Below are 11,592 nucleotides of genomic sequence, written 5' to 3' on the forward strand. Positions count from 1 at the left end.
AGAAGCGTTCTTTTCGTGGTTTTCTTGTTGTCCCTTTTTTGCCTATTCCAAATGGGTGAAACCAAGAGGTGTTGGTATTACTGTCACTTTAGGCATTGTCACCGTTATTGTTACCGTGGTCTAACTTCTAAAAGGGTAAGATGGTGTTCATCTTTTCAAATATTTTTTTTTTCATCACCGTTAGAACTAAATCAAAATCTTTAAGAAAATTTACTGGGCCCTATTCAAATACTGTACGTGTCCATTATTTGGCGTATTCGAAATTTAGCACAATTAAGGGGGCCGACTATAGTTTCCATTGCGCAATATTTTGCGCATCATAGTAACATGAAGCGTATTTACTGTTTTAATGCAACTTTTTTGCTTAATTATTGAAATTAAATAAAATTAAGAAATAATGGGTATAAAAATGTAATTACAATTTGATATAATTGATTTTTTAACCGATTTTGCAATTGATAGGTAAGTTGACGTCGTTGCTGTGTGTTTTTGACGTTATGATAATCTGTAGCTCTTTAAGAAAGGGGTAATAAAAATATTATTAAAGAAAAAGTAATAAACATACGCTCTTTAAATTTAAAACAAAGAAATTTGAGAATATTTCCAATATTTTTATTATGTTTTCATGTGAATCTGTTGTGTACGTCATATTTTGTAATACTCTATAAGAATAGTAAAATTTGCTAATTTTTTGCATTTTGAGATGTCCCCTCTGGTAACAAGACGGTAGAATTTTGTGCTTCTTACATATATTGTATAATATTGAATTACTCATCAAGAATTATAGTTTGAACAAAATGTCTATTGTAGTATTTGTATAATTTGCTTTAAAGTGCTAAAAATTGGCATTTTCCTATATAATCCTATAGTAAATGTACCACTAAAAATACCTGGAAGGATTTCCCCCAAACTTTGCACGTACACTGAAATTAATGTAAGTTATATATGGTATAAAAATGAAGAGTTTCGCTATTGTAGTTTTCACACAATAAAACTATAGTCGGCCCCCTTAATGGGTATGAAGTTGTTGGCGTAATCATGAATTAGCACTACGCATGTCCGTGCTTTATATTCTATTTATAAATGAATTATTAGCGGTATTTTATGAATAAGCACATCCTCGTCTGCGCCAGAGCCGCTAAAATATGAAGCCACTATTTGAAGTACACACCAGGGATGGGGTAATTGAGAAAAAGTAATTGTAATTGACTGTAATTAATTACATTTTTGAAGTAATTGGAAGTAATTTGTAATTGAACATTTTTTTTCCAATTACTTGTAATTTAATTAATTACACCAAAAAAATACAATGTAACTTCAATTACTTTTTAAATTACATTCAATTACATAGTACTTCTTACAACATCAAGTATTCATGATATCTTGTCACTACTACCTCCCCATTTTACTGTCATTTATTTTATTGCAAAACATATCCTCAATCCTTCAATTATACAAGAGACAGATTATTTTATAACAATAATCTAATATCTTTCTAATAATTATATAAAATTTGAATTTTTTGTTTTATGTTTATCTGAATTTTGCACCACCATTCTTAGATCTATTCAGCTATGAGACACAAATTTATTATATTTGTTATATTTCAACCTCTGTTTTTGATCGAATAAGAATTATAAGAATGTATGTGTCCAAGAAAAAAGAAAAGGAATGTATGAGTCATTTACTAAGTTCTCTCTTGTTGGTAAAAGATAATTGCCCTCCAGATCAGAGCTGTAAATTGCAATCAAAACAAATCAAGTCCTATAAAGAGGTATTCATTCCATGATTTAGAAGACATTTAGCCAATGCATGGATATAATTATTTTAATTAAAAATGCTCCGATAGTTTGTGAAAAGACAACCTTTCAATTTGATAATTATTTTAACATCTAGACAAAATTTTATGCATGAAAATTGTATCTGAAAAAGTTATGTTCTGTACAAGTATTATTTAGGAAGTAAAAATATTCAACATATATATAGCCAATTTAGGATGTTCAGGTTACCTTCAGAAGAAATATCTAATTTGATGGGTTACAATTGCGACTTATTTTACTCTATTAAAATACCATCTTTTAATCAAATATCATATCCCATGTAAATTATGTACATGAAGATTTTGTGTGGAGGAAACTACATCAAACTGATCTTGATTAGTTCTTTAATGTTTTGTAAATAACAGTTATAATTTAAACCACATAGATACACAATGCCTATAGGATATTATTTATTGAATTGTTTGTGCAGAGGCTGTGCTTTATAAACAAATTAATGATCGCCGTTCTGTATAGTTTATTGACAAAAAATATAAAAATTTTCAAAAAAAAAAAAAAAATAAAAAATGTAATTTGTAATTTAATTAATTACTTTTGTAAAGTGATTGTAATTTAATTCATTACATGTCTTAGAAAGCCTGTAATTTATTTGTAATTTAATTGAAGAAAAAGTCAAAGTAATTGTAATTTAATGAATTACTTGTTAAAGTAATTGACCCCATCCCTGGTACACACATTGTATTACATGATTTCATGTGAAAATTTTATGAAATGAATTTTCATATGTTTACATGTAATTAATAAATTATTATTTCACTTTAATACCAAAAAATACGCAAACCCACGGAAGCCCTTTTTGAACATTTTTTTTTCGATTCCAAATGACGAATATAGTCAAAATTGTAATAACACACTTAATGACAGATTTATTACTTCTTTGTGAAAAGATTTAAAATTTGTTATAACAATTTTAGTACCATTTTTAAAACGAAGTCTTATACAGGAAATTGATTTATAGAAATGAAATTCCTTTGAAACGAATGCAAGATATTTTTATACCGAATTGAAACAATATTATTTATAGATCTTAATTGTCAGAACTGGGAAAACAGTTTTATTTAATTGGTTTAAATATTTTTTTCTCTTAGTACGTAAACCCAATTATGACCTATAAATTTTAAGTTTCTTAAATTTTGTTTCAATGATCTTAATCTGTCATCATAAATTTGTTAAATTCCTTATAACGAATTCAAAATGGGGTATATCATATTGGATTGTTAGAATTGATGAAACTAATTTAATTCGAATTCCTTATAACAAATTTTTGAATATTTGACAAATTGTTGAATTTGTTTTAACAAGTTGTTGAATTTGTTTAAACAAATTGTTGAATTTCTTTAAACAAATTGTTTAATTTTGTTTAAACAATTTGTTGAATTTCTTTAAACAAATTGTTGAAATTCTTTAAACAAATTTAAATATCAAAACAAAGAAGAATGTATGTTTTTTGCTTTATTGCGCCCTAAAATGTAATGTCATCAAAGGTTTGAAACTGGTTTGAATATTAGTTAATATGGTATAAAGGATTACCATTCTGCAAATATGACGTCTTTAATGTTATGCATTTCTATATTTTTAACGGAAAAAGCCCAAAATTAGCCAACCTCAAGGGTAATTTTCCTTTAGAAAATAGTGTCCACAGCCGCCGCTCACTTTATTTTTTTATATATTGTGCAAACGTCAATAAAAAATGACATATTTCAAAATCTTTGTATCTGAAAGAAACTTCCCTTGAAAATTGATGCCTTCTGCAACTTTTTAAGAAAATACGGGAAAGCACATGTTTATGACGTCACAATAAGCATTTAAAACACATGTGAGAAAAAATGATTTGTACCTTTTTTCTGCATGGAATACCAATAATTCAGAAAGCACTTGTTTTCATCTTTTAAACGTTTCATTTTTTAGAAAATCACAGGGCAAGATTTGTATAGAAAACATACCTTGTTCTTTTAGAACCCGTTCTAAGGACTTTATTTAATTAAAAAAATAAATTCAATATAACGAATTCAACACATTTGTTACATCGGAATAAATTCGTTTTAACAAAATCATGAACAACTATTATAACCAGACACATTTTTAGAACACATTTTTGGATTCGTTTCATAAAATTTAAATTACTGTACAAACGTCTTTAATCTCTGTACACTATACATAGATTTAATAAGTTGAACTTCTTCTCTTGTGTGACAGCAGATATGCTGTGATTATTGCTTTAAAATTTTTTTGAACCAGCTAGTATTCCTCAGTTTGAATTGGAACAATGGAAGAACATCGGATTCCTCTTTTTTCTCCTTTTTTGTTATCTTTTCTCCTTTAACTCATTTACATTTCTATATTTAAGGAGTTGCACAACAATGTAAGAGAAGAGAAAACAAAAGTAAGCTATTTTAATGACATCTTAAAAATATAATTTTATGATATCTTAAATAATGTTTGGTATTTGATGAATTTTGATTCACATTCATTCTTCGTATAAATGATTTTTGTTTAGAAGGAAACAAGAGACGAACCAGCGAATAATGGTTGGGATCCGTGGAGAGACTGAAAGATCAATGGACTGACAAAACATAATATGTTACTTATTTCTGTATCTTTGCTTTGATAATTTTTCTTATTAAACTATTCTCCAGCATCCAATAATGTGCCTTTTAATTCTGTTTTCACGCGGAAGAAAATATAGCCATCTTCGGTAAAACATAAATGAACTTTAACATATGCACTGAATATTTTCTGTTGTTAAAATGCTTTATATTAATCTGTCAAGAAAAGAAAGATATACTTACTTTTTTCTCAAAATATTTCCTTTATCATCTAATTTTTTTTGATGATTAGAAACATCATTAGCGCCCTATACTTCAATACATTTAATTTATTATACATTGTTTAAGAAACCCCGACAGCAGGGAGTATTTCAATAGATAGAATCATGATGACAAATGTCCCTGTCATATTATATAAAAATGATTATAACTGGCACTAAAGAAATCATGGTGTATGAGTCACAGTTTGGCGTTATACAGTCATGTAAACTGCAGTTCTGTACATTTTAACGAGATAAATTAATAATTTATTGTATTAAAAAGAATTGAGTATATTAAAACAGCAACTAGAATGAGCATGTTTCACGACGCCTTTCTTCGTGATTTTTTTTATTATGTAATCAATGTTATCATACGTACGTCTTACCTAATTTGGAACCATACAATTATCCACAAATATTTACATCACAAATGTTTTTTGCATATAAAGTGAACGGAAATCTATTGCATTCAAAACACCATTACACAGATAGGGTACCAAGAGGTTAAAAAAGGCGTTTTAGTTTGTCGTCACAATCGTTGAACACCGAGGAATAGCAACGTCATAAGCAAAAATCAAATATCACGCTCAAAATGACAAAACTCTGTTACGTTGGATGATCCATCAACTGTAGCTTACAAAAAGGATAATACAAAGGTTTTTACGTAGAAATCACATTTACAGTTAAGCTAGAAAGTAAAAAAAAATGAATATAAGTAATGAATCATTATTTTTTGAAAGTTAAAAAACGGTGTGTGAAAACATATTTTTATTGACGCGCTAACGCACGTTACTCAATTTGTTTGCACACACTGTTGCATTTAATTCTTTAAAAAAATAATAATGATTCATTGCTTAACTTTGTTCATAGCAAGACGGTTCTGAATTAGCAACTGATCATGTATTTCAAGAAATTATTGAGAGCTACGCTTATTACGCTTATGAAAATAAAAATAGATCCACATTTGCATAAAAGAGTGGGTTTTTAAATATTCTTGATTAAAATGGGTTCTTTTCATTGTTTCTTCAGTCAAGAAAGTATCTAGAGAAAATCAAACATAGATTTCGATATGAGGTGTTTAGACTTTTTGCTTTCTCTTTTATACCAGAGTTTTAGAGTGAAAGTTATCCAATAGTGGGACATAACATTCCCTGCCCAAGGGAAGTAATTCTTTACTTCGAGATTTTTGAGAATTCTCCCTGCCCCCTAAGTGGTGAATATATGACTCTAGAGCAATATGGCTCCTGTGGAATTTTCCATTTAGATCCCCTCGTTTGTATTAAAGACCTACTCTGCCACTAGCTGTAGATTTAGTTTCCCTTCAGTGTAGTTCTTCCAAGCAATAAGTTTTCCTATCATAAGTTATATTATTACCAAACATGGTGTTTATACTTACAGCGGGGGGGGGGGGTGTTTATACTTTACACTGCAGTTAGATGCAGTGTAACCCAGTGGGACCCACATCACTGACCCACATCACTGAAGTCTTTTCTGGAATTCAAGTGATTCGTTTTTATGCCGTCTTCACATTTATGTATCGTCTATAGAATTCTAAGACCAATCACTGAAAGTTATTTTATTCTTTTACAGTCATATAAAAGATGCATTTCTTTAAAAAAAAAAGGCTTGCATATGGTTAATTTTTATACAAAAGATTTTTCTAAAAACAGCACATGGAATAAATAATTTTTATCAAATAAAATCAAATAAAATGTATTTCAAAAGTCCCTTGAATATTTCAAAAAGAAAACACAGACCCCTAAATCATCAGGTGTGGAACCAGGTGGCATCAAGGAATGAGCATCCCCTGTTAACTGGTCACAGCTGCCGTCTGCTCCTAATCATAATCGGGATATAACGGAAAATATCTTTGGACACGTTATTGTGTAAATAATGGCTTAACATTGTGAAATGAAAAAGTCCATCAGCACTTGACTTAATGATAAATTGCATTGTGCTGAAAAGGTTCTTGTATCGAAAAAAAAAAATTAATAAATTTCATATCAACATATGTTTCAAATTAAGAAGAATATTTCAGGAAATTATGAAGAAAAAATAATTGAGAGCGTTTTTTTTTCTTTCCGAGTACCAAGGACATTTTTAACAACCTTCGTATATTTGAGAAATATAATTTAAAGAACACGCTTTTTGACATCAATAATAGCTGCTTTTTTAATAAAAACGGAGGTCGTTATTTACTTACATTATTATTGATCGCTTGCAAAAGTACTTTTTAAAGACATTATGATTGTACTATAAAGTTCATATCAAAATCATGTTTGAGTTTCTAGCTGATAATATCTATATCATGTTAGAAGTCCTACGGGTACCATTTGCGCCTTGTCATTCCCAAACATATTCTTGTATTCGTATGAAACAGTATTTTGTCCAAAATCTTGTTAAAAGTAGAAAACACTTTCTGTTCTATATATCCAGGTAAACTTGAATGAAAAGATACTACAGAGGCTGAGGCATCTGTTTCATATTGAGAAATTGTACTTGAAAAAAAAAATCTAATGGTTTTCTAACTTCTACGCTCAGTGATGAATGGGACGACTTTAACTTTTGAATCGTAAACTTCTTTTACTTTTGCAGTAATATACCTTCATCATCTGCATACAGGGTTTATATCTCTCACTTTATTTGCAAAACCATGTTCTGCGTATAAACAATTTATGACGCAAGATATGCACTGGATAAACAAGTTGTTAATACAAGAATATAAGCAGCATCAACAAGAGTTATTATTTCGATATGATGACCTTGTCATCAAATACAATTTATCATTTAATCAAATGCTGATTGATATTTTTGTTCCCCACTTTTGCGAAGCGAAGGAACGTTAAATCTCATTGATCTGTCCGTATGTCAGTCTGTCAGTCTATCTGTCTGTCCATTTACAAAAATGTTCACCTTGCCAATAACTTTAAATTTAGTGGAGGTATCACTTTATGTTTGACATTTGTATTTCTTGTGACAAGACTTTTTCTTGTACTACTAAAATTGACCTTTGACTTTGACCCACTTGAACTAAAAAGTTCTAATGCTTTACTTTGGCCATAACTTTTGAACGACAGATTTTAAATCTTTAATATTTCACATATTTATTTTTTGTTGCAAGACCTTTCATGGTATACCAACGACTTTGTCCTTTTGACCTTGACCTTTTATATTTTTGTAAAATTGAAAAAACTTTAACCTGTGTCATAATTTTTGAACGGTAACAGCTAGGGCTTTTATTCTTCACATATGTAATCCTCGCTAAAAGGCCTTTTATTGGATACTAACAACTTTGACCTTTTGACCACGACCTCGGAGATTTCGTACTTATAAAAAAAACCTGAATCTTGTGCATGACTTTTGAACGGTAACGACTAGTGCTTTCACATGTCACATGTGTAATCCTTATGACAAGACCTTTCATTGGATATCAAGACCTTTGATGCTTTAGCCTTGGAGTTTGAAATACTATTTAAAAACTTTAAAGTTGGCCATGTATTTTGAACAGTTAGACTGGCTAGAGTGTTCATGCTTCACATATGGTAATACTAGTGAAAAGAATTTTCTTAAGAAACCAACAACTTTCACCGTTTGACCTTGGAGTTTGGCCTACCTTTTAAAAATTCATTACTGGCCATATTTTTGAACAGGTGGTGCTAGGGCCTTTAATATATCACAATTGTATATATTAACACAGTATGTTATTTTTTAAAAAAATGCCATCTCAATAACAAAGACACCGAAAGCGCGGGACCCGTAAGGCCATTATACTATTACTATGAATTGTCGCTGTGACAAGGAGCACAGGGCGGTTAAACAAACCTTCAGCTTGAAGAAAAAAAACAGACTCATTTTTTAACTGAACACGATTTGTTTCTCCTTTTATCCCTTTTAAACAAAAATTGAAATCTTTTGGGGGAAAAAGATTTCCCCACCTAGCTAGCGGTATTTTCAGTCGGGATAGTAAAAGCATATATTATCTTAAATGTGACCTAGAATATAATTATTATTTTGGATTTGTTTTGAACTGTACTGTATCTTTTTTAGTTAGCGGATAACTATTTATTTGACTTTATATAATTCCTGCAGGTTAAAACAATAAATGGAATATAAAGTTATATGCTATCATATAAAAGCAATTCTGTTGCTGAAAATGAATAAAAAAAGAAAACTCATTAATATATATTCCTGTATTAATTATGGAACAAAGCACATGTACGTGTCAACATTTGAGTATATCCGAATCCGTAAGGATGTGTCAGACAGCAAAAATTGGATGTCCTTGTGCTAAGATAAAGGGATTCTCAGCTGTTATTTATGCATTTATTTCATAATAATGGATCGCATTATCAACGTTCCGTCTAGAGTGCATTGAACATATTTTCTATATCCGGATGCAAATATATCGATATTAGGCATGCATTTAATTTATAGTTTGGAGACAATTCATTGCACTTCTTTTACTCATTTACTAGTATAATTTTTTTTTGGTGACAAAATTTTTGCAAATAAAACTTCATTTACTTGTTTAATTTCCAGAGAGAGAGAGAGAGAAAGAGGACATATTTTCGTTGTCACAGAATAAATATAATTTTGAAATAATAACGAATTGAATGAGTCTTGGTAATTTATGATAAAAATAATCTTAATTCTGCATATTTAACTCGCACGTTAATTTTTTTTCAAAACGTTTGGAGTAAATGCAAGTTTTATAATTCAATTAAAAATATTTAGGATTGCATTGTGTAACAAAATTGTTGTGTGGGCAACAAGCATCTAGGACAGCTTGTTTTTTTTTTTAAATAAATCGATATCAAAACATATACCTGTAGATACTCTTTTTGTGTATATTCTGTGCATTGTGTATAGATATAGTTATAGGTTAAATTATCATGAAGTAGTATGCATAATTGTGCATATTTTGTTTATTAAATTTATGTTCATGTTTTGAACCAGAGTAAACGTGTGATTTTTCTTTGTCTTATATGCATTATATGTTAAACTTGCATTTTGATGTGGGAAATGATATTTTAAGGTAATATTGCAATAATTATTATGTTAATTTAATACACCAATATTTCTTAGAGAGACCTGTTTATAGGTTTTACAGATTACATTTTTATAAAATTTTAAGTTCAACCTCTCTACTTTGTTCACATAGATTAATGTGTACATATTTGCGCCATTACAGACCATTGTTAACGGATTTTCTAAGGTCGTAATTTTTCTTACTAATGCAGTACGCCCATAATTTTGGTATATTGTTTGTTTTTACAATCTTTATCACCAGATCAAACGACATGAATTTGATCAGTAACAAAAATACAGTCACTTAATTAGTTATTCAATTCAACATCTTTTGCATGCATTATAAAGCTTTCTTCTTTACATTGTCTACATATAGTATGTCAACTACAATCATGTTATAATGTTAATATAAATATATTCCATATAAAAAAATACAACATCCATTGAATAAAAACGTATTATTTCAAGAGTTCAAAATTAAGATATATAATATAGGATTCAGAAATAACAACAAACAAGCACATGTTTTCATTTCGTCTTATCTAAAAAATAAACCTACATGTAATTATGACTCACATCCTTTTCGTTGGAAACGTGTATTTGGAATATATCGAATTTTATTTATAGTCGGACTATATACACATAACAAAGAACATAAGCTATAAAGCTCTTTTACCGACTAGAACATAGAAACTTATTTAGCACTAATAAAAAGTACATATATACATATAAGAGCAAAGTTATCACAGTAAGTTTCACGAAGATAGAAGTACATTAAAACACACAAATGTAACCAAAGACATTGATAAACACACATAAAACTGAAAGAAATAAAAGATAAATCATTTGAGCAACATACAAAGAAATAAAAGTCAACATAAGAAAACAACAGGTACTTAAATAAATGTCATGCACACATAAAAAGGAGGAAAGATTAAGACAGCACAATACTGTAAAACAATAACATAAACGATCGTCAACTAAGGTAAACATTAGGCATGAGGCATTAAAGTCTGAAGTCTGCAGGAGCTTCATTTAACTGGTTATAAGAAGAGAATTGCCTGGCTTCATTGGGCAGAGAGTTCCAGAGCTTTGCTGCCTCATACCTAAATGATTTCATCCCATATCTTGTTGTTCTTGGTCTTGACACCTCTGCAATATTTGCATATCTAAAATTGTATGAATTATCTTTAAAAACTACCAGATCTTGCAAAAAGATTGGACTCAAACCTTGGATAATTTTAAAAGTTTCGAGAGCAATGGCACGCATTCTTCTGGTTTTCAGAGATGGTAGTTTAGATTTATCCAAAACTCAAGACTTTCATAAAACTTTCATAATCTTCATTAATAAACGCTCTTTCCTAAATTTTCATATTTTCCGAGTGTTCTGTTCAGTTCAAAGTTATGTTTTTTTTATAGGTAGCACCTTCAACGAATATTCCTCTGCTGTTTGTCTAAACCTTAACTATACTTTCTTCACACACTTTTTTGCTTAAATTGTTTCTTTCGGATCGCGTATAATATCTTCCACCATTGTGTCGTATATATCATCTTTAGCATGCTTAATGTTAATATTATATGACATTAAATTCATTCAAAAATAACACTTTTTCTCAGTGTATTCTTTTCTTATTGTACTACAGTGAAAAAAATTATATCCTAGAATGAAAACGTGTTGTGCTATTTTCCACTCTTCTGATTATGGAAGAAGTGGAAACACGAACACGGTACCGGTGGGTACGAAACTGTCGATGTAGTTGCCAATTATTGTATGGATGTACATGCTCGCGCAGCTGCTACGACTATAAAAAGAGAAATGCCGTAATTTCTACTCGATGAAATCAGGGAACATTTTTTTTTTCATTTAAAAACATGAAACTGACTATTCCATGAAATGGTTGCTGAGAAGACAGTGGGTCA

General features: G+C 29.6%; 1 long non-coding RNA gene across 1 annotated transcript; it reads left to right on the forward strand.

The window, feature by feature from the left end:
* Nucleotides 1-4,484, forward strand: LOC134257988 (uncharacterized). Its single transcript, XR_009990048.1, has 3 exons — nucleotides 1-135; nucleotides 4,186-4,221; nucleotides 4,336-4,484. It is a non-coding gene; the product is annotated as an uncharacterized LOC134257988 (long non-coding RNA).
* Nucleotides 4,485-11,592: the final 7,108 nt, after the last annotated feature.

This window comes from Saccostrea cucullata, unplaced genomic scaffold (genome assembly GCF_032062105.1).
Source record: "Saccostrea cucullata isolate Sc308-1 unplaced genomic scaffold, CSIRO_AGI_Scuc_v1 ctg3754, whole genome shotgun sequence".
NCBI lineage: Eukaryota > Metazoa > Mollusca > Bivalvia > Ostreida > Ostreidae > Saccostrea > Saccostrea cuccullata.